Source organism: Talpa occidentalis, unplaced genomic scaffold (assembly GCF_014898055.3).
Source record: "Talpa occidentalis isolate TD23 unplaced genomic scaffold, MPIMG_talOcc4v2.1 talOcc4.5, whole genome shotgun sequence".
Taxonomy (NCBI): domain Eukaryota; kingdom Metazoa; phylum Chordata; class Mammalia; order Eulipotyphla; family Talpidae; genus Talpa; species Talpa occidentalis.
Genome location: NW_023604861.1, coordinates 50,876,006 through 50,901,022, shown reverse-complemented (window position 1 = coordinate 50,901,022; position 25,017 = coordinate 50,876,006). Strand labels below are relative to the sequence as shown.

The window sequence follows — 25,017 nt, the reverse complement described above, 5'->3', positions numbered from 1 at the left end:
GAAAGACGAACATTTCTAAGACCCTAACTGGTGTCCACTTAAAAGACACACACATATCCACATATACACAATCAGTTGTGACCATGTTCCTCTTGAACTAAAAATAATACCTAAATTATTACACTGAAATTATTATATTGGTATAAATCATTATACCAGCAATTTATAGAGCTATTATAAAAATATAATTTCCACTGAAATAAATTAGCTTAAGATTATATTGAATTTTAGAGGGGAAGTTTGGGTTTGTAATTGTGAAAATCTTATTGTAATGTTTCCAAAAGGAACAATATGTATTCTAGTGAGCAGCATTTGATGAGATTGTTTCCTTGGAAATTAGGATTTGTTTGTAAAAGTTCAGGAACTGGTTATGTGTGAAGGATACTGGTCCTACATACCGGTCTGATTTCAGGAAGGATATTATGTCATTCCATAAACTCTGTGTGCAGGTCTTGATTGAATAGAAACAAAAGTAATTATTTCCCTGTGGCTTGATTTAAAAATACATTAGGCTTAGAATAAAAGCAGCTCCATTTTAATTTTAGAGATTTTTTGACAATGGTACAGTACCAGATGCCATTACCATTGTGGGCATAGGAACTTAAATAAATATTTGATGATGATTTATAATTATCTACAGTCATTTATAAGCATTCTGTAAATGTTCCATAGCATGCATTTAAAGCATATAGTATTAGAAACATTGGGTAGAAATAGCTTAAAGTTGCTATGCAACGTTCCTTAAGTGTTTCTATAATAATTCATATTGTTGAAAAGGTTTTTATCTTCTCTGTGGATTGAAGGTTATTTTTTCCATTGAGGATTGAAATTATAACCACACGCATTATTTCTGAAAGTGTACTCTGAGTCATTGTTTCACTTTGTCTAATTAGAAAATTTGAGTATTTATATCTTTTTATATTGGACAGTAGGAATGTTTACAGCCAATAAAAAATTAAAAATGACAATTACATCAGGATACATAAATGGATTCCAACATTCTAGTGATTAGGAACTCATTACTAATAAATATCACGTAATTGTATAGTAAGATATTGAGAAAACAGAAGCAAAGAACTTTTACTGAGTATACTATACTAGCAAATTGGTTTGTTGTAATAGAGTATATTGATTACTTATAATGTATCAAACACTAAAAACTTTATATATCTCTCAATTTATTTTATCCTCAAAAAATTCTTGTAGGTAAGAATATTATACCCATTTTAAAGGTGAAAAAGTAGAGGCATAAGGTTACATGTAGAACTCAAGGTTACATAAGGAGCTGGTATTTGAATATAACTGTAGAGCTCATGTTCTACAATGCAGAAGGTTGCATTTTAGTTTTTATAATAAGCATTGAAGTACTGGACTTATGATTTATTTTTTGGGTTATAGTCTGTTCTACTCAAGATACAGCAGTGAACCTCACTACAAAATGGGAAGTGTTAACACAATATGAAATTTTTAGTCAGGTTTTATTTTTCTCTAGCATAAGCAAAGTTCCGTGTGTTTTACTTTCCTTGAATAGTTAGTATACAATACTGCATGATGTCAAGTTGTTTTACTAAAGGTTTACAATCCCATAACTTAACAAGAGCATATTAAATTAGTAACTTTTTTTTTTCTGCTTTACATATTGGTATCTTGAAATGACAGGCACATCAGTAAATTTGTTTGCATTACTCTGCTATAGAACTTTCAAGGAAGATGTAGCATCATACTAATATAATTTAGGGCATCATTACAAAATAATCATAATCTCTCATGACTTTTGGGAGCAGTGCAAACAAGAATAAGTTGCTCCCCACTGACCTCATTACAATGAGATAATCATTGAATGGCAAGGGCATGATTCAACAGCAGATACACTCATGGGAAGGAAAAACAAGGAGCAGAAATAAAGGAATCTTTGATGATGCATAGGATAAGAATTAGTTGCCCAAACCCAGGATGAATCTAAACTTGCTCATCTTACAATATACTCCAAAATATACATTCTTCAGTCCTCGAACCCTCATTTTAGTTCTGGATTTTAAGTCCAGTTAAAAAGAGAAGAGATGTTTAAAATAGAATGTTGTTTTGCACATTGAAAGTTTATGATAAGCCACACAGCCCATAATTCCTTCCCCACAATCTTGCTGAATCAATGGGGAAATTGTTGTAGGGAGGGAGAATGGAAATAGCATGAGCCTTTATTTCCTTCACCAACAGGTACTTGGGGATGAAAGAGAGGGAGGACTCTGAGGAGGCAGAGGAAGAGCATGTCAGGTCACAGGAAGGAAGGACTGAGTTTTAGTGTCATTATTTCAAGGCTGTGATTTATGGGCTTCATATACCCTGTATTTAGATCTACCCCCAGACCCGAACATGCTTAGATTTAGAAAATCCAAGTCTAAGCAGATACATAAATGTGATCACTTGCTTGTGAAAGTATTCATCATGTTATTAAACTTCAAAAAAAATTTCAGTGCTTAAAACATCATGACATGGACTAGATTGCAATAAAGTCTAGTGAACCAGGAGAAAAGGGACAGGGATGCAGGCATTCTTTAGACACTTCTTAATTCTTTTCCTGTGGCAAGTTTTGGAATTTCTTGATGCGAAAATGAAATGGTTGGATTATGATTTTCAAGTTTATTTTGGTTCTCATGTTCTCATTGTAGTTGAGTCAGTAACTCCTTGGACAAAAGTGTGCATAGCAGGGAAACTTAAACCTGAAGTAATAGAAGCTGAAAAGTAAACAGAGCAGCTTTATAATGTGAAATAAATCAACAGCTTATAATTTTTCTACAACTGGTCAGAGAAATGGTAAAGTGGAAATAAGATTTTAGTTCTATCCCTGCTACTAATTAATTGTGTGATATGGGGGAAATCAGAACTTCTCTGGGCACTTTTTCCCCTTCCACAAAAAAGGGCTTGGGTAATCTATAAAGTTATCATCATCTCTAAAATGCTTGGATTCTGTCATCACAGGTATTTGAGAGATTATTCTTATTTACATTTTCTTTATTACATTTTCCTTATTCAACATATACTTGGGCATGCTTCTTTGATGCCTACTTAAAGCTCTCATTATCAATTTAATAAGAATGTTAGGATGTCCAGTTTGGGCAGTATTTAAATGTCAGTATAGCCTATAAATTATAAAGAAACCCATGAAAATGTTTCTTTCTTAGTCCAGGACCATAAAATGGGGTTACTGTGACACTTATCCTGTTGCAAGGACTGTCAGAACCAGAGGATGTCTATTTATGTGCTTTCACAAAAGACCTTTTTTCTTGATAGAAAAAGCAGAATGTAGAAATTATACTACTGAGGGAATTAGTGAAAATTAACTTGCATTTTCATTTACTTTCTACACGAGGCTATTATTAAATAGAAATAGCACCTTAGTTGTACCGACCTTGAGTGGAATAAACTGCCTTTTTTATGTTCTGAGGGGCTACAAGTAGGCATTAATGTTGTATGCACTCTTATTACTCTGTCAAGTAAAATAGCATCTTGGGAATTTGCCCAAACTAAGTGGAGACATTGCCCACCAACTGGGTAGCGTCAGCTGAAATTAAACAATCATGTGTTCTTTCGGAACTGTCCATTCTCTAAGTTTAGTACTTTCTTACCCAATGTTTTCAGAAATGATGGGTGAATATGCTGGCAGAAAGACAGATGGAACGTAGAAAACAGGGTGAGAATGTATCAGTCATGCATTGCTCTAGTTTGTTTTTCAAAAAAGTGACAACTGTCAGAAATTCACATTTCATGAATCAGAGCTTCTTTCTGTTCAGTGCTAGTGACTGTACAAAAAGGATATTATTTAACCAAAAGTTATAGGAAAATCTGTTAAGTGAATTAACTCAACTAACTAAGTAAAAGTCTTTAAATTATCACATAGTAAAAATGTGAGTGGTCAAGAAATAAGTCCTGCAAGGAAATTAACAAAGAACAGTATGATTGTATACATATAAAGCTTGAGAGTTTTAACTTTAACCAAATTGAGACTTTGATGGCTACATCCAGGTCATAATTTTAGTAGCTCTGATTGTATGAACCCACATCCCAGATGCAGATACTTGCCAAATTTGAGTTTTGTGATATTAGTTTAAGTCAAGAGTGAGTTATATTTTCTCAGATCTTCTCCCTTACACCTCTATAGTCAGTGCTTTAAATTTTTTTTAATTTTTTTTAAAGATTTTTATTTTATTTGTTTATACAAGCACTGGGTACAGTCAGAAGTGCAGGAGGGTGAGAGAATTCACCAGAGCCAGAGTGGAGAGCAGAGCAGAACAGAGCAGGCAGACTGATGAAGTACACTGCTGAGGGGAGCAGCGGGTGACAGGAGAGGTCTGTGTGCCATGCTGGACCCTCGCCCAGTGGCCGGGGATCGAACCGGTGTTGCAGAGGCTGCGGGCAGCTTCGCAGCCCAGCGCTTAACTGCTGCGCCACCAGGGAGGCCCCAGAGCTTTAATTCTTAGTAACTTCTGGACACTGCTCAGATGCTCCTATATTATAAGTTTCTTTATTTCCTTAGCAACCTAATCATGGGCAGACTTAGAAGCACACAATAGAAAAGAAAAGTCACTACTAGCAGTCTGAGCAATATCAATTGATAGCCTGAATAAATTTAGAAGAAGAAAAAATTTCTAGTAAGTTTTGATAAACCTCCTATATAAAGGGAAATAAATCTGTCAGAGTTAATGGAGACAGGCCATTAATGAGATTATGCCTTATCTTTGCATTTCATTTGCTGTAAGAATATGGTGGTAAGACAATGGAAGAACTATGAGGAAGAAATAAGAAAATCCAACCATAAATTAAACACTAAATATTTGAATGAAATAAAATAATTTTCTGTCTCATCGGGGCAATCTGTATATGATTTTCTTATATATAAATACATCATATATTTATATTCTTCTGCATTCCCAAAAAGATTTGAGATAGTTTATAGAATACATAACTCAGTGTTGTAAAAAGATACATCTGATTAGAAGAAAAATGTTTATCAGTTGATGGGAAAAAATATATTACAAAGAAATATAAGAAGGTCCTGAATAGTTATTAAAGTGGGCTACAAATTTAGTTTGAGTTTCCCTAATCTAAGCAAAGAGGAAAACTGGGCCAGGGAAAGATTTACCATGTCCATAAGGTAAGAACATTCCAGCACAGTTTTTCCTGAGAATAAATATTTGGAAGAATTTTTCCCTATAACTTGATATACAAAAGCAGTTTCTTATATGCATCTCATAAGTGGACAACAAGCTGTAGTGGATTTTAACCTTCCTGTAGTGAATTCTGTAGCAAGCCATTTACTATATCCTGCAGTGGAAGTAAGCACATAACAATTTTTAATTCAGTAAAAATATTTGAGGATGGTCAAAACAAGTAGGTTTCAGTATGCAATTCTCCAATTCTCTGGCTTATTCTGAAAGTAGCATGAAGACCAGAGACAACCTCTCAAAATCTGCTTCACGGAATGCTAGTTCTGCTAAATGCTAGTTCTGCTAGTAATGCTAAATAGATATTCAGAGGGAATACGTTTCTGTGTAGTTAAGTAATTTTAGTTAAGTAATTTTGGGAAATGCTACATCCTCTTTCCTTTTTTGGCGATTCAAACTTATGAAAGGCCCAGAGAAATCCTGCAGAAAGTTGTATGACTTTGTTTAAACTTATTTATTTCATCATGGAACCATTTTCCACCAGATAACAGAAAGTGCCATCTTGTAAAGCCAGTATTCCCTGGGGAACACATTTTGGAAAGGCTTATTTAGAGAATTATTTTTGAATATATTTCTTGCATGGATTGAGTGCCAGTTTGGGGCTGTATTTTAGAGGGTACGTTGTAAGTATCCCATGCTTTTAGATAAGAACATCTCCATATATACTAAAAATCAACTGGATAAAGGCAGCATGGTTATCTTTATGGAAATTAAGAGTCAAAGGAAGATTCTAACTTGATTAGGGAGTCCCTATACATTTGCCAGTCAGAAAATTAAAGGAGTAGATATATGGGCAGAGTTAATAATTATAACAAGAAGGATGCAAGTTATCTTGAAATTACTATACATGGTAGGTAGTACTTGGCCAGATGACAGAAAATATTGCCTGTTAGCCCTGGGTTTGTCTTATTCATAAAGTTGCAGTCTTGGAGAGTTCCAAAAGCTTCTGAATAACTGCAGCTATTTTGCTGCAGAATATTCCATTATGCTGGGAAGTGGAGTCACCACCCCACAGGAAAGAAACAGGAAGCTCTTTAGTAATCTAACTCTCCCTGTGTGTAGAAGACATGGATGTGAACTCAGGCATAGTTGGGCGATTCAGTCCATTCCTGATTTCATGGCACAAACTAATCTTCGGTTGTATAAAGTCTCTGTCAGGATAACAGAAAAATGTGTGAACTGATAGATAAAGAGTCATTTTTAATAGGGAAAATCTGGTTTATTTGTGTAAACAATTTATCAAGTTTTCCAGGAAGTCTGCAAATTTATTCTTAAGGTATTTTTCTCCTGTTGGCAAATAAATAAACATTTTAACATTTGCATTATAAATGATACTTTTAGAGAGAAATCCACAAAATACCAAAAAGCTACAACTGAACTCATGGGGTGTTAGCTACAGATTGTCCTATGCAAACTCTCACGTTATAGAGTCACACGGAATTATAGGAATGGTGCAGTCCATAGAATGGTGCAGTCTGAGGCAGGACAGACACACAAATTGCAATGCAAATTTGTAAACTATTCCTTGAAAAGACATGAATTCTCTGTTTGAGATATTTAGGATTTAAAGGAATTTAAATGAAGTGTTTGGGAAGTGATTTAAATTACAGAAAATGTTAGTGCTGTTAAAAAAAGGAAATGGCTAGAAATAAATCCAAAATATTTGGCCAGACTGTCAAATGATTTCCTTCACAAAGCATAAGAATTCTGACAATTTTAAAGGTCTGACAAAGACAGAGATGGCTTAAAACACTAATGGTTTAAATTGCCTTGCTTTTCCAACACTGATGAAACTACGGGTGTGGGGGGGAATAGTGTAGAGGGGATTGTAAAGGAGCTTAGTCACAAGGTAACTAATTTACATATCAGTATTGGAGCTGAGGAGGCATTCTCTTCTTGCATTCTCCTCTTCCTAGTTAATTTTGAAACTCGTGCATATGGATGACAAGAATCTTGGATTAGTATTCAGTTATCTATATGTGAACAGTCTCATTTCATATACATTTGTATTCACTAAATAACATGCTGGAGGAAAGTGTGTATAGTCAAAAATCATATTTCCTCTAAGAGTATCCCTTCCCCAAAATTATTTATGATATTTAAAATTACTATCAAAATGGGCCTCCCCTGGTGGCACAGGTGGTTGAGCGCAGCATTATGAAGCTGTCTGCAGCCTCTGCAGCACGTGTTCGATCCCAGACAGCCGGCCGGAGAGGGTCCCACATAGCACAGGAGAACTCTCCTGCCTCTCCCGCTGCTCCCCTCAACAGTGTATTTTGTCAGTCTGCCTGTTCTGTTCCCTGCTCTGCCTCTGGTGAATCCTCTCACCCTCCCGCGCATCTGGACTGTACCCCGTTCTTGTATAAATAAATAAATAAATCTTTAAAAATAAATAAATAAAATAAAATTACTATCAAAGACAAGAACGATTCATAATTCCAATAAAATGGTATCCCACCCATCACCCCCACACTACTCCCTAAATTAGAGCTCTTAACAGAGAAATTTAAGTCTCTCCCAGATGCTTTGAAGGACACAATACATTTCCAAATAAATGAATTTCTCAAAATAGTCATGAAAATTATTGGAAATCTATTTCAAGGCATGATTTGGACCTCTGTAAAAGCATGGGTTGGGTATTAACAGCTTCTTATAATTAAATTGCCTTCATTTCTACCATTGATCTCTTTGAGTAGGAGGATCTGCTAATACATCTTGCTTTGCATTCCTATCCTCACCATTAATAGCCTATTCCACTTGATAGACTTTTAGGAGGAGGTCCAAGTCAGATAAAACTGGAAACTGGTTAGATATCTTTATTACTGGCTTCCTAGAAAGAAAACGGAGGGGAAAAAAAAGTTAAAACTTGGTAAGAAATAAGGAAAATCAATCTTGTAGGATATCTTGAAAAAGACTGAAATTGATTCCAGTAATTGAATTCATCTTCTATTGGTCCCAACAATGAGTGTGATGTAATTGCATGTTTTAATCTGTATGTGTTATTACTGGTCAGGGTGGCCAATCCATTAGGGTTGTCTAACATTTCATGAAGTGGTTATACAGAAATAGGCATTTGCTTGTTTCCTTCTTCTATGACACTCTTCCAAGATTTATTTAGTTGGCAAGATTTTGAAATCTGCGTTCTTAGAAACAAAAATTTGAAAAATATGTTGATTAGATTTCAAGAAACATGTTTTTCTATTTTACAAACAGCCCTATGGGATCAAGAATGTCCATTTAACCCAACTCTATACTTTCTACAATGACAATTTTGAACAATTGGAGACCTTTGGAATCATGCCGCTTGAATTTGAACTTTAGTTCTACATCAGAATGACCTTGGTCAAGTTATTTACCATTTCTGAGTTTTTATTTCCCTGTAGGCAAAATGGAGCTAATAATAGCAATTATCTCAGCATTATTTGTTAGGATTACATGGGAGAATATAGTTTAACACAGCATAGTCTGGCATATACTAAGTGTTCAGTAGAAGATAAACTTTATTAAACACATACGTATGTACATATGAACTTTCAAAGTACTATAACAACAAATAAAGAGTAAATTGTGAACTCTATACCAAGTTTACTATGACAGACATACCATATACTTTTGTCTTCAAAAAGGATCTGCCATAAAATTGAAATTAAAATGGAGGTTTTCAAAATCTTAAACAGTAATGAAAATCTTTGCCGTTCCCATCTGTGGTTTTCTGTATACAGCAGTCACTCCTTCAGTGCCCTCAACTGACCTGACATGGTGTGTTTAGGCCAGGTTCCAACTTATAATAGATAAAGAACAAAGCCTGTTGATCCCCATATTTTATAGAAACAAGACACATAAGTATAAATGTTCTTTGCAGGCAATGTTTCTGACTCTTGGAGTCATTTGGTAGAAAACTGTGGCGTTGAGACAGGGCAGCAGATGTGACAGAGTGAAAGACCAGGAAGACTATCAGTGTTGTGAAATGAGAGCAAATTCTGAGACAAACGCCATGAATCTTTATGGTTATACCTATACACATCTGACCATTAAATCTCTAATATCTGAATCCCCCTCTCAAAATCGCTGTGACCTTCTAAATTGTTACCTTTGAGATTTTAGCTGGTGTTAGAAACTTTCCAGTATTAGAGTGGTCTTTATGTAGAAAGTTAATAGAAAAGTAATGCTGTAATACAGATAAATTTTCTAATACCCACCCAGTTGGCAATTTACAAACTAAGAACTTTGTTTCTCAAACTAATTTAACCAAATTATTTAAGAAACTTTCCTTAAAAAAAAAAAAAAAAGAAAAAGATTTAGGGCCTCCCTGATGGCACCAAGGGTTGAGCACCACACTATGAGGCAGTCCGCAGCCTCTGCAGCACAAGTTCCATCCCCGGCCAGCCAGGGAGCAGCCCACATGGCGTAGCAGACCTCTCCTGACTCGCCCGCTGGATTGTGCTTCGGTCAATTTGCCTGTTCTGTTCCTCACTCTGTCTCTGGTGAATCCTCTCACACACACCCCACCCCCGCATCTCTGGCCCGTAACCCAGCTCTTGTATGCATAAATGGATAAATCTTAAAAAAAAAAAAAAAAAAAAGGTTTATTTATTTTATGCATACAAGAGCTGGGGTGCAGGCCAAAGGTGTGTGGGGGAGGAGGGTGAGAGGATTCACCAGAGACAGAGTGGGGAACAGAACAGGCAGAGCTGCTGAAATACACTGCTAAGGGGAGCAGCGGGCCAGACAGGAGAGGTCTGCTGGGCCATGTGGGTCACTTCCCTGATAGGTGATCAAACTCGTGCTGCAGTGGCTGAGGATAGCTTTATAGTACTACAACTTAACCCCTTGCACCACCAGGGAGGCCCTGTTTAAGAAACTTTCATTGCCCTTTTATTTCTAAAGATTTTATCCCTTTTAATTGAGGGATGTTCTTCATAAGCGTAGGTTTCCTCAGTCATGGAATACTGCAAATAAATATGATTATTAGTGGTTATTGACATTTGTTTTTAGAGCTGAATGGATTAAATTAGCATGTATCCTTTTTGCGTCATTTACTTATGGAATATTTATATATAGAATCTGAGATCCCTCTCCATTTAGGAAGTCCCCCACAATAAAAACATCAAGATGTTAGTGTTGTCTTAATACATCATAACTTAAATGTTAAGTGCTGGACTTGTATAAGCCTTGCATGTTCTCACATGGCACCCTGGAAGCCCTGAAAAGCTATCACAGTAGTAATTCCTTCACTGGTTTAGTGCATTTTGTGAAGCAATTTCATATGCATTATCTTTTCAGACACATGCATAAAATGGTAGTACAATATTGAATTAGAAAGCTTTGCCCCCAAGAATCTTTCTTTAAGAGGCTTGAAAAATGGATATGCAAATTTTACTACTTTTAAATGCTTCTAATCTCATTTCCCTGAGTCATTTCTTTGGAAGAAGATTTTCACTTGGTTCTCTTGTATGGAAAAGCACGTTTATATGAGTGGGCTCTATAGACTTGCCTGGTACAATAAGGAAACTTGGCAGTGAGCAGCAATGTCCTTGTAAAACATTAACTAAGCAACAGAACAGAGATGGCTGTGAAGTCCAATTATTTTCTTTACTTCTCCATTTAGAGTAAAAGCTCCAGCTTTACCATTTCTTTGCTGAGGAAGACATTATATTCCTGTTTGCTTCACATGAGGTTTCTCCTGTCACATTTGTCTCCTCCTTCTGCCTTTCATTACTTCTGCCTTTCGTTAGCAAAGGTGGCCCTAGACTCTGCAGCTTCTAGTCTGTGAAGCTCATTGCTTTGTTCCACAATGCAGGAATGACGTTGAGTTTAGACAAGTTCTTTTCAGTTCATTAACTGTCAGTCATGTTTCCTTCGGGCTGCTTGAGTCTGTACAGCTGCACCTAGAGGTGCCGGTGAGCCACAGGGCTGAGGGAGAACATTTCCACCCAGTTGTCCAAGTGAAAGAAAAGTGAAAGTTGGGGTTTATCATGGAGAAGCAGGTTGTGAACATAATTTATTAACATCTATGTGCATTTAGATAAACTATTTGTATCTGGGAATTGGTGATTTGGTATTTTATAAATTTTATGACAAAAACTTTTCCTTGGGAAACATTTACAAATTTTTAAAAACAGTAATAGTACACTTACAGCTATTTTTATTGAGTGCATGCTATTATGTACCAGGGGCTGTCTTAAGCACCGTATATACTGTTATTTAATTTTCATAGAGACCTCAGAGTTAAGGTTACTTATCTAGAAAATAAACATAGTAAGGTCTAATGTTCAAGGTCTTACTATGTTCATTCTCCAGATGAGTAAATAGAGACTCAGAGAATTCAGTAAATTTCCCAAAGTCTCCTGGCAAGGAGGTGGTAGGACTGGTCTTTGAATTCAAGTCTTTATAATTCGGTAGCCCACATTTTTTTACTCTTGTGCAACCTCACCACGTTCATAATTATGAGTAAGCAAGTCTACCTAGAACCAAATAAGACTGCTCGATTTTGTTTTATTCGCTTTAGATTTGGTTGCTCCTCCCTCCCCCAGCAGTTGGAGGACTTCAATATGCCTCCCTAACAGCAGCAACTCGTTGTTCCCTCCCCTATACTAGCTACCCTCCCACTGCCCTCTTGAGGGCTGGCTGCTCTTTATCAAGAACGCTCTGTCCAAAGTAAATGTCAAGGCAGCAGCATTCCAGTCATTGGCAAGGAATCTAGCATGGTTAGGTAGGAAGGAACATAATAGAGAGAAAGAATAGATTCCTCCACCCTCAACCTCCTTTCCCTACTTCCGATCCTGCAAAAATGCTGCCCTTCTTCCTAGAAAGTTTTGGGGGTGGGGAAAGGAGAGTGTATGTGTCCATCCTCTCACAAGTCTTCTCAGGACTCATAGGGCCCAGGTTGCTCAGTGTCTCACGTCACCACCACAGTGGTCTTTGCAGACAAGCCAGGAGGGAATTGGGTCAGACCTGTACTGTTCTCTGGATCCTGGACTTCAAATTCATCAGTTCTATAGTGCAAGGAAAGAATGTATTGTACCATGATCTCCATTTCCAGAGAAAAGTCCTGGATGGAGATTTTTTTCTTCCATATTTTGCAATTTTGACCTGAGTCACATCTGAGGCCTGCAGACCAGAATAGTCACAGTTGTACTCTGCACTTGTAGCTAGAGAACAGTAGCCAGTCAGAAGAAAATATCAATGTTCTGCCAACTTCTGTTGTTTGTGAAATTTTGCCAGAAGCAAAACAGGATCAAAAATAATAAACAGACCTCCTCCCTTGCTGCATGACTGCTATTTACATAAAGAGATTGATGAACTGACTGTGCTTGTGTGAGTACTCAGGACAGGGAATTTTTAAGGAAAAAAGGTGAATTTTGGGTCCTTGGTTGCATGTGATTTGAGGGTTTCTCAAATATATTGGTTTCCAAAGAGATAACCCATAGAATAAATAATGCTATTCAAGACAAGCAGCCTATACCATGGCTAAAACAACCTGACACACGACTTACATGCAGCAGCCAGCTTTCACAGTGAAAATGAATCTGAAAACAAAGAACAAGGTGAGTCTTAAGTAGAATAGTTTGGTTTCCAGGAGAAAGGAAAGTTGAGCTGTATGACAAAGCTTAGGAAACTAGAAGGCAGGGAACCCTGAGTTGTTCGACACTATTATCCTGACCCAGTGACCATGGATACTTTTATTCAAATGCCGGATGGCTCAGTTTCTCTGTCTACCAAGTGAGAATAACATTAGCTCCTGCTATTCAGCAGTACTATCAAGGAAAAAAGAATGTGAAGTCAATTCAAATGGAAGATGTGGTACCCCAAACGGGCATAGCTAAGGTATGTTAGAGCACCTGATGGGGACCACTGGATTGTCCTGAACACAGGAGCCACATGAGCAGTTCCCGGCTCTTCAGGCTTCAGGTGGACACACACCATCATCCCATTTGCTTTTTTTTTCCTGGAATAATAACTTATATCCTTCTTAAAAGACATAGAAATAATGTGATACTCCGTGGTTTTGCTTTGTTTCTAATTGGTTCCCAAATGGACAAAGTCGACTCATTTTTAGCGTCATTTTATTTTTTCTTTTCATATATCTGCTGTGCTAATGCTGGACCTATAGAAATAATTAGGGTCATTTCAAATTCCTGTTTTTGCTCTTATGTTTCTTCTCTTCTGAGGTGTCAAGGATTTTACTTTGTTTTTCTACTCAGTTAATAAATGTTGTTTCTTTATGAATAATTTCCCATAATCACGATCAGAATAAAACTTTTTAAAGTGAAATATATTGTTTGGGAAGTCAAAGTGGCATTAATCATATATTTTCAGAGGTAAGAATTTTTGATATAAATTGAACTTTCTGCTTAAGGTTGATATTCTGAGTGGGTGACTGCTCCTTAAGGCAGGAGAGCATGGTGTGGCCATCGAGCCAGGGCCCACAGGGCTTACTGTCATCACAGCGGATTGTCTGAGTCCAAAGGGACTCAGGAAGTTGATATCACGCTGATGACATTATCTGATGGAGTAAAGATGTGTCCCAGCATTCCTGCAGGCTTGCTCTGCACCGTCTGGTCTGGCAAGTCTTAGGAAAAGAAAGTAAGTAAAAGGTGAAAGGATCACACACTTTATAAACATATCCTTTTAAAATGTTTGGGTTTTGTTTTTTGCTGATATCAGTTTTGTTTTTTGTTTTAAATGTTTCCGTGTGCTGCTGCTAGTGAATTCCAAGAGGAAGGGCAATTGCTAAGGTGAGACCTGTGTGGAAATTCTTGGAAATTGCCAAACACTCTACATAGTTGGTTATTATTTGGAAAGACTGGTGTCTTGAATGAAGTAGAATTTAACAAGGAAACATAAATGAAGAGGAAAGGAGCTTGTTTAATGAGGCACATTCTAGCACATGGAATGGCTCCCCAAACCTCCTATTATTGAAGCCACAGACTTGATTAACTTCTTTGTTGCACATGTGGGTGAGCCTAGCTTCTCTCCACCCCCACACAGATATGGGATACTCTGAATTTCCCTGCAGCTTTTGCTTAACAGAACACATTCCTTGTTTATGGCTGGTTCTGCTCAATGACCAGTCATCTAAATAAATAACCTTGTTTTGTGATTCACGTTAATAATTTGACAGAAGAGTTATAAACTTCAGAGCCTTGATTTATCAGAGAAAGAATCTTTAAGACATTTTTTCTGTGGCTTTGGGAAACTACATTTTCTGAAACTTATATTTTATAAATGCAACATACATCACTTGAAAGCATAGACTTTGGCATTCTCGGGATCTGTGTTCAAATCCTAGTTCCAGCACCTGTGTGATCTTGAGCAAATTTCATAACCTCTGTAAAACCATTGCCTGGAGTTATTGTGGAATAAAGTGCTATTGCAAATATGAAGTTCCTAACATAGAACCAAACACTCAGGGCTAGAGTACAGTTACTTTAAAAAGGAAACAAAAAGGACACCATAAATAACTTAGCCAATACTATGGATTAACTGCTTGTGAGGAAGGTAAGAAAAATACCAGGTTTGGATAATTACATAAAGTGGAAGCTAGAGAAGAACTTCAAACACTGTAGATCTGAAATCAGAATGTCTGAAGTTTCCCCAGAGGAGAGAAAAGTATGACAAGGACAGCTTGGAAACAATGCAATTTATACAAGGACTTGCCTAATCAAATGAAATGTACCTGTGAAAGCAAATAGCTGTCAAACTTTGCATATAAAAGAAAATTTTTAGTCCTTAACACTAATGAAACCAGCCCAAAAAGTCCAGTTTATGAACATTAACTCGGGCATGAAGTTGATGGAAGCATATCTAACTCTTCATCTTTCAAGTCTAACTTCCCCAAATGAAGCACTGAAATTCTATAAAACATTTGCCTTTGCAGTGCAGTCAATTGGGAACTAATGACACTTCCTCCTAACTACTCTCATCAGATGTGGTAAGATAAGCCCAGAGGAAGCCCATTATCCTACCTCACCAGCCTCTCAAGTTTGCAGCCTGCTCTAAAGCCCAGAAGCAAAGAGGCAGCACAAGTAGCAGGACAAGATATCTTCAAAGCCTAGAATCCCCTTGGCTTCTTTTCAGAGACCTTTTAAGTCTGTTTTTACTAAGTTTTGCTAAACTCAAAACATTGGATCTTGACTTTGTTGTAACCCACTCAGCTAGCTAAGAGAAAATAAAGTACATTCATTGTCTTTCCATTTTACATGGAAGAACGTAGTCATTCACTGTCTCACAAAGTCACTTCTGATTACCTGCTCTTTGCTAGAAGCTGTAAGGTCCACAGGACATAACAACCCTTTGAAATGAAGTCCATTCCACAGTTGAATGGGTAGACTTTAAGTAGGTGCCACCAAATGTTACAGATGGGATGGAAAGCCCTCCCTGCAGGGCAAGTGGAGGAAACAGTGGGAGGGAAGGGTCTAGTTCCAGCTTTAACTAGGGTTGTTGTTAGTTTGGTTTTGGATGCCCCACTGCTTCAGTTTCCATGCCTTCAGCAGAATACATCCATGTCTGGTATTACTGGGGGGTGATTTTTTTCTAGCTCTCTAAGAACCCTGAGGTTAAAACTTCATCAATCTTTGTCCCCTCATGTTTGCCATGCATCTTCCTTAGAATCTGGACTCCAGTAGTCCTTGCACGTGAAACTTTTTCCCTCTGGTGAAAAATGCATTGCTACTCTTCTCTGTCCTTGAAAACTCATGAAAAGCCCATCATTTACAGAGAGCTCATCTCTATGCTAGCACTGCTACACTAAAATTTGTGTTCCCTCTGGAAAGATTAGGATGGTGGTGTTTTGCATTAAATCAGTGTTAGTAAGATAGCAATAACTAACACAAATATTTAAGATAGGCCATGTTTTAGAAACAAATATTCCTTTTCTGCACCAGCTATATTAGTGGAGAATTTAACCTAGTCAATATTTCAACAAATAACTATTCAAAGTCACTTGTGAATAAGAACTTTGCTGGTATTGCATATGATGCAAAATTATATAAAACCTGATCATTGCCCTGAAGGAGATTACAAGTGAGTGAGTAATCTGTCGTTAATATCAATAATTCAAGAGAAGTTTAGTGACTAAAAGGCCATCAACACAGGCAGAATGCATCACCAGCAGTGTTGTAAGGTAAGGAAAAAATGATTACTGGGTGTGAGCGGTGGACCCTGACTACGTTTCCACTGGGCAAAAATCAGTGAATTATGCTGAATAGGCCAAAAGAATGAATGAAAAGTATGTTTTGAGTAATTAAGAATGTGCCCCAAATCTGGTAAAATGCGGGTGGGAGTTATAGAAAGTGTAGCTATTACAGATGAAAAAGAAGTTTGAGGCCAGATTGCACCGAGTTTGAAGTTTATTTGGGTTTTTTGAGCAGAAACACAATACGGTAAACATAGCTATTTCAAAATCACACACAAATAACACACAAACTTGTGTTTGGAGTGGTCAGACAATGTAGAGAGAAATAGTCATTGAGCATGTATCTTGCTTAGGCCCTGCTTCCCATGATAAAGAGTTATCTCATTTAATCTTTACAATTATAAGTATCATCGATGCACCCATTTTAAAGATTTAAGAAGTTGAGGCTTAACGAGGTTAAAGTAACTTGTTCAAATTAAACACACATAGCAGAGCCAAGAACTAAACCAGGACTTTCTGATACCAAGTCAGTTCTTCCACAACTCAAGGTGTTGCCTTATACTTGTTATAGTGACTAGCCCCCCAAAATATCATGAGAAATAAGGATTTTAACTGTGGCAATAAAGGAAAGATTAATGCAGACTTTAGCTTCATAACTTTTCAGAATGGCAAAATATATGCTTTATAAAGTTTTAATGTTTCCAGCTACTAATTTATCTTTTCATGTCTGTCCCCTTCTCACTATGATAAGTATCTATTAATTTGAATTTATTGCTGTACCTCCTACTAGATATTTTCATTCTACTTGAAGACATTTATCCAGTGATTTGTGTTATCACTAATTCTTACTCAGTAAAGTCTGGGTCACCTTACAACAGACGTTTCACTGGATAGTAATTAAATTACCCGATGGAACAGAACACACTTTCCTTCTGCTTTAGACATGATCCCTTTAAAAATAAATTGCTGAAGAATAAATATAATCAAAAACCAAATAAGAAATGAATTTAATAAGTGTGATAGGGAGAGTTGAATTTTAAACACTTAGACATTACAAATTAGCTTGGATGGTTTCATACTACAAAAACAAACAAACAAACAAATCTTCGAATATAATGTGCCCAGGTACACAATAATTTAGTACTGATTATAGAAGTTTGAATAAACTGAAACACTAATTAAATTAGGTCCGTTGGCTGAGATAGTTTGAAAGCACATGATTCATTTGTGTAGCTACCCTATAAACAAATGTCCCATGGGATACCTGTTCTTGTTGTTTATACTAAATTCTTAAGCAGCCAGTCATTATTTTATGAAGAAAGAGAATTTCAAATGTGAACTACTCCAGAAGTAATTTAAAGATGTTTAAATATTTTATGAAGTATGAAATCACACATATTTGCTTCAGGCAGGCATCCCACTGGTATTGAATAAAAAAAAAATACTCATACAGTATTTTTATAAGAGCTATTAATATAAAGTTTTACTTCTCTGCCGGTTAAATCCCACTTAAATGAGATGACTAAAGAGGCTGCAGGGAACAGAGTTTGTGTGCTGCGAGGAGAAGAAGTCATGTCTGAGAGTTGGCTTCCTCTGATAATGCACAAATTACTGAATTATCCACTGTGCTGTTAGCATCCCTGCACGCATGCTGCTATTTTCTCAACACATGCTAGTGTCTTGACTCCTATTTAGAGAGCAACTTTTCACCATTTCCCTTTAGTTCAGTCCACTTTTATCTTTCTTCATAGAGATGGTTATCTGTAACAGATAAGATGGGCAAAAAGTTATATTAAGTCAGGCAAAGTTTTTCTTCCTGGCAGATCACTGTCACATGTATTCCCATGACTTCTCCCAACAGCAAAAACTCCAGCTCACTGTTCAACCTCTGGTCAATGCTAGGCTATTCTCTAGGGCAGTTTGCTTTTCACCCAGTAACCAACTCCTGAAGGTACACGACTTCCCAGGGGAGTGTTCTTCTTTAAAGAGTCATAATTGATGTTCTCATCTGATATTTATGTTTAAATCCAGCACTCCCTTTATTGCTGAGCAAGCTGCTCTCCACTAGGGTGGAATGAGAAAGCATAGCCTCTGTAATGCCTATGTGTCAAGAAGGCCTCTAGATACTGCTGGTGAAATGTGTGGCATCAAGCTCCTCCCCATTGCCAGTGGCAGACCCATTCTCTGATTGTTTCTAATATCTCCTCCAAATGAGATAATCCTATAAGACCCAAATTCCCAGTGAAGGTCCTCTTTGAACAGCAGTAGTTGAACTTCATGGAGGGGAGTTCAGTTACCGTTGCTATGTAAACACTCCACACCAAACTAAGTGACATTAAACAACCATTATTATGCTCATGGATTCTGTGTGTCAAAAATTTGGAAAAGATGACTTGGAGATGGCTTATCTCTGTCCCATGATAACTGTTTAAGGCAAAGAGACATTGACCCACCACTGGATGGGAGGAAAGCCAAAGAATTCTTGGACATATTTCATAACAACCGCAAGATACATTTGACACACTTGATAGTTCTGGGATTCTGCCATTGTTGCTGGCATGTGGCTAGCTCTTGATTGCTTCAACTGGAAGCAGCTCTGCAGTTGGTATCATTATGCTGTGTGGTTTTGCCCCCAGTGGGAAGATAATAACTCAGTGACATTCCCATGTAAGCTACATTGCAGCAATTCTTTGGTTGTGGTTTTATGAATATTATAGGCATTATTCTGCACCTTATTTATGTACAAAGGAGGATATGTTTCCACCCTTACTCTTTGCCCATGATTAGAACAGAATCACCAGTCCAAGATTAAAACAAAATACAGCATCTTCAAAACTTGGGACTGGATAAGAGTCTCTAAGTGAGGCCAAATGGTTCTCAATTTTATCCCAGACCCTGTTTTCCAAAGATGAAAACTCTTGAGTTCTCCCATTTTACACACAGCTCCTTCTTTTTCTGTTACCCTAAATGCTGAGAGAAAAACATTATAGTTTCTGGCTACTGTCTTTTTGAGATATTGGAGAAGATAGGTTTCCTTTGCAGTAGTTCTCCAGCTGGGGCGATTTTACTCTCTAGGACAGTTGACAATATCTAGAAGTATTTTTTGATGATCACAACTAGGGAGTAGATGCTACTAACCTGTAATAGGTAGAGGCCAGGGATATGCTAACCATTCTACAATGCACAGGATAGCCCCCACACCAAAGACTTATATGGTCCCAAATGTCAAAAATGCCACTGTTGGGATATCTTGCTCCACGAGGAGATTTTACAATCTCCCCTTAGAAAATGAGGAAACAGGGGCAGAAAGGAACTATGTGACTTGCTTACTATCCCATATCGAGCAAGTGATGATGGAGCCACAATTTAGTCAACTGGCTGAAGGTCTTATCAGCCTCATGTTCTTATCTCCTTTCGTACTTCAGCCAGTCCTGCCAGCTGCCTACAGAGGGAGAGAACCTGGACAGGGGAGCAGTTTTTCTCACATTTCTCATGTCCTGGGCAGTTTGCAGTCCACCATAGTCACCATGGTGGACATCGTACTCCCACTATTTCTTTACCCTTCAAAATATGGGGGCCTCGCTCACAAGTCACTTTTAATACTCCAGGTTAATTCGTGAGCGGGAAGTGGGCACCAACCTCTCTTATTAAGACTTACAAAAAGCATCTGAAAACTGGAACATAGGGTATGTTGGTGGGGGGAGTTCTGGGGTCTGGGTGTGTTGTGGGAGGGCAGTAAGATCTTATCTTACAATGAGAAGCAAACAGCTAATTACTCATAATTTTGGAGATAATTGTTTTCTCATCCTGCAAACATGCCAAGCAGGAAATTAATCTAAACCCCAGAAAGTTTGGATCATCTGCAGATTGTCAAGAAAGAAACACTCATTATCCCCTTACAGCCCCCATCACATCTAACAGGCAAGCTGGAAGCTGCAGCTGCAGCTGGGCACTGCCACCATCATGCAAGGCCCCTGCATGCTGGTGACTGGAGTGAACAGCACAGAGTATCTGGCACAGGCAGCCCCAGGCAGACAGGGTGCGCTCCCTGTAGACACCTGATTAATTCCACTCGATGCATAGTGTCTGACTGTGAGTTATCCTTTCTGATAGACCCATTCATCACTTTCATTTCATGCCAGTATAAGAGCTGGTCTTATTCTGCCTTGGACAAATGAGTCTGCAGGTAATAGTTGATAATGAAAATGTCAGGCAAATGTTATCTCCAGTGAAAGACTTGGTCATCTCTGCTCAGTCCTTTTTGCTTCCCAGTTCGAGCCAGTCTTTCTTCATTTGCAAATGGGAGGAAACTACAATCCAGATTATTCACTTAGCTAAAGTATCTTCCACTCCTGTCTTCTCACTGTTCATGGGTTCAAGTTCAAGAGGGAAAGCCTTCTCGGGGTGAGCAACAGAACAAAAGGAAAGGCCTGCCCTGCCTTCCGAACTCAAGCAGCCCACATACAGTGTTTTAACTGTTCTGGAAAGAATGAAGCATTCATGAGCCATTCCATTTTCAAGAAAAAAATTTCCTGTGACATTTTAATCCCCTTTTGTGCTGGAGCTTTTTTAGAGTTTTCTCCTGCCAGTCATCTCGAATGTTTTGTATCTTTCTCTTTTAGCTGAATTGCATATTATGAGCCATGACCCACAATAAAAAATAACGCCACTGTTATTGAATGAAAGTCTCCTTCTTTGGGTTATTCTGGGCTATGGGTCAGCATATAAATGCTGACATCTGAAAGTCCAAAGACATTCTCTGGTTGAGACTTGTGCTGGGAGAACAAAAATGAGCTGTGAGATGAAAATGACCACCTGGGATCTCCAATTTGGTTTATGTTTCTGTGAAATATAATCTATAAATGATATGACTGGGTGAAAGAACATTTTTTTCTAGTTGAAATCTGGTTTATTTCTGAGATTTCTGGTCTGCTCATGGAATTTTCATAAATACTCTGTATCTAAATCAGGGTTTTTCAACCTCAGCACAACTGACGTTTTGGGGCCAGATCCTTCCTTTTTGTGGCAGCTGTGCTGTGCATTGTAGGATGTTAAGTGAAATATTTAGATACCAGCAGTGTTCCCCCCACAATTTGAGATCCAAAACTTGGAAGAGTTTGAAGTATCTTAAGATGTTACTAAGTGTCCCTAGTGGGGCACTGTCACCCTGATTGAGAAGCACTGATCTAGATAAAAGAATACCTAGTTACAAGTGAATTCACTCTTTGTCCATTCCCTTTACATGTATCTTTTGCATGCTTGCTGTGTGTGTGCTAGAATCTTCTTTGGAGACATAAATTGAGAGCTGACAAGATTACAGTTATAAGAACTTGCAAGGCAGACAGACTTGAACTTCAGTGATGATAATCAAGGACTCTAATAAAAGTATGAAGGAGTTGGGTTTGGAGTTCAGAGGAAGAAGTCTTTTTAACTCTGTTCCAAGTTGTCAGACTTCCCTGAAAATTCTTGATTCTCCATTTATAAGTACTTATATTTTCAGGGAGGGGGGAATCCTACTTACCAAGACATTATACCAGAGAGACTCAAAACTAAATCTGTGAATTATTTTATAACTGTATTTAGTAAGATAAATTTAGTCTATCAAATACTGATAGAAAACCCCCTACTAACTGGAAATGCATTAATATACAAAACATACACTTGAAAACATCTGAGTGAGTTGATTGGATGTTGGTGGTTCCAGGGCTAAGTGAGCTGGTACCATAGACAGCATACACATTTGGTCTCAGGAAGGTGACTGTCATGCTGTGATGTCAGTTTCCAACCTTTGTTCTGCAGTAATACACAAAAGTGGATATTTACACTTCTTTGGGCCTCACATTTGGTGACTTTTCCCTAAAAACATGAAGGACAGTAAAGTGGAACCAGAGTAAACTTGTCCCAGCTACGAAAGCAGCATTGCAAATGTTACCCACCTGGGAGCTGCAGACAGGAAAACAGCGCCCGGCACTGTCGAAATACTCTTTTCTCCTTCATTATAAACCAGTATGAAAGATGTTCTTATAGCAATGATCTTGGAGGTATAAAAATTAATATTTGAAATCAGCTGTATATCTAACTGTGAGAGGCAGTAAGGTTTAGTCACTAGAATAAAACTCTGTCTGGAGAGGTAGAAAGATCTGGAATAAAACCAGGTTCCTCCAGGGCTTGCTGTTTGACATTAGACAAATTACGTAAACCCACTGGCTTCTCAGGTTCTTTGAAGAAACTGGAGTGACAACACTCCCCTCAAAGGATTGCTATGAGATTTACAGGTGATGTTCAGAAACTGTCCAATGTAAATGCGTGGCAAATGGGCTGGTGGCAGTATTGTTAGTAACACAGTTCTTGCCACATACCTCATGATGGTGTGCATGTGACCCTACGGTTGAAAACTGTTGTTTTAAAGATAGAAAGGAATGAAACCAGGAAGTTTTTATAAGTCTGCAGAGCAGCTGTGTTACTTAAAAACCAAAGATCAAAAATAGTTGACTTTGGCTCTCGTGCTAAGGAGCTGAGGGAGGTTCTTCAGCAGAGTAAAGCCAGCCTCGATGAGGTTAGGGAAGCTGATTCAAGAGCTGATGCATTTAAGATGAATGGTGGTGTTACAGAGGACGATTAGGAGGGCTGTCAGAGTTTAGGAAAGGCCTACTTAGGGGGAGAGATAAATCAACCCTCTAAGTTTGTTTTCTGTTCAGATATAATTTCGAATATCAGTAATGACTTTAAAATTCAACAGTCATACCACTTTTTTAATAGTTTGGGCCTGCCCCAGCTATTAACAGATTCTTAAGACTTTATCAAATTGTGCCCTGATCCTTTTCAGTGCTCTCTTTGTCTGACAACTATGTAGATTTGAACAAGGGTAACAATGGATGAGCCAAGGGAATACATGAGGTCTTGGGAACTGACACCAAACAGAATGTGAAGTTTAAGAAGGGAGGTTTTTTTTTTTAAAAAAAAAAAAACAAAAAAACTTTTTTTAAAAAAGATTCATTTATTTATTTATACAAGAATCGGGGTACAGGCCAGATGCATGGGAGGGCGAGAGGATTCACCAGAGACAGAGCGGGGAACAGCACAGGCAGACTGACTGAAATACACTGCTGAGGGGAGCAGTGGGCGAGATAGGAGAGGTCTGCGGTGCTATGTGGGACCCTCGCCAGCCACGGTGCTGCAGAGGCTGCAGACAGCTTCACAGTGCGGCACTCAACCACCTGCGCCACCAGGGAGGCCCAAGAGGGGAGATCTTGATAGATCTGTTTTGAAAAGGTCTGTTTCTTTTCTTTAAATATTCTTGACTGAATGTCCTGCTTATCAATATGTTTCTCTATTCATTTTTCATTTCTACCAAATCTCAGAAGGTGAGTTTGTCAGTTCCTATGAAAATGAGGACAATATAAATTTTATCAGTTTGTTCCTCAGAAGATAATTCCTCTTATTCATTCCTCCACTTATTCATTTAATGTTTATTAGGCACCTTTTAGAAACTGGGCAAAACAAGACATGGGCACTGCCCCCCAGCAGCTTCACTCTCTAAATAATATCAAGTGTAAGAGAGATAATGACAGTTCAGGAGAACATCCAGGGTGGGTATAAATGTAGGATGTAGTGGGGGCCAAGAAGTACACACTAAATGCTTAGGGGAAGTTTCCAGGACAGAGAAATGGACAGATTGACTTCTGAAGAAGACACCCAAGCAAAGGTAGAAAACAAAGATGCTTATTGTAGAAAAATTTCATGTGCTAGACCGTTGCAGTGTAAGAAAACATAATCTGTTGTTGGAAAAGCAAATTAAGGATAAATTTTGTTTCCTTATGGCAGCAGAGCCTGTCTAGGGCACTGTGGCTCCGTGATCTCTGCACTTGATAATTCCCAGTCTCCAGGGTTCTTCTCCTAAATCAGTTTGACTGTGAAAGTATGTGTGGTCCGTATTGGTCCTTGTGTAGAAAATCTACACATAAAATTAAATTTAAAATGTTTCATTGAAAGCAGCAGGAATGGTTCTCAGAAATGTTCTATTGCTCTGCATTTAGAAACAGCCTGAGGTGTTTTATAATCCATCTCTGCGCCTTCCAGCTAGAGAGAGTTTAACAATGCATATTTACAACCTTCACCCATGTTCCCTTTTTCCTTCCTAATCTTTAGAATGGAAGATGGCATAGACTTATGTCATAATTTGTTCCTGTACTCCTGGTCATTAAACTGTCTCTAAGTTTAATCGAAATCCAGCTTCTCTTGAAACTTGATCTCTTTGTTTTTTCCTCAATTGAAAGCACAGATTGCTCCTTAGCACCTCTATTTTTTAGGAAGATAGTTATGGAAGCATTTACTCCAGTGACATCATATGGGTGGGCTATTGCTTGCTTCAACTTTGCCAAATAAAGGATGAACTCAGTTCTTCTTGGCAACTAGAACCATTGGTGCTAGTAGAGCCAGAGGAAGCTGCGTTGAGTGAATTTTGTTAGGACAGAAATTTGCAGACGAGGGACTATCACTCACCAGTTTAACCCAAGAAGTTGATAAAGGGAAGCTGTCCATTTCAAACAACCCAGAGCCTTATCACATGCATATAAAGCAAAATGACTAAATGAAGCAGCTGGAAGATTATAGGGAGTTTTAATTATCTTTTAATAGCCAAAGGGCTCTTGCCAACACATG

At 37.9% G+C, this 25,017-nt stretch overlaps 1 protein-coding gene across 12 annotated transcripts in view; it reads left to right on the top strand.

The window, feature by feature from the left end:
- Window positions 1-25,017, top strand: part of STARD13 (StAR related lipid transfer domain containing 13) — a 367,001-nt gene that overhangs the window by 203,497 nt on the left and 138,487 nt on the right. The window lies entirely within an intron of this gene.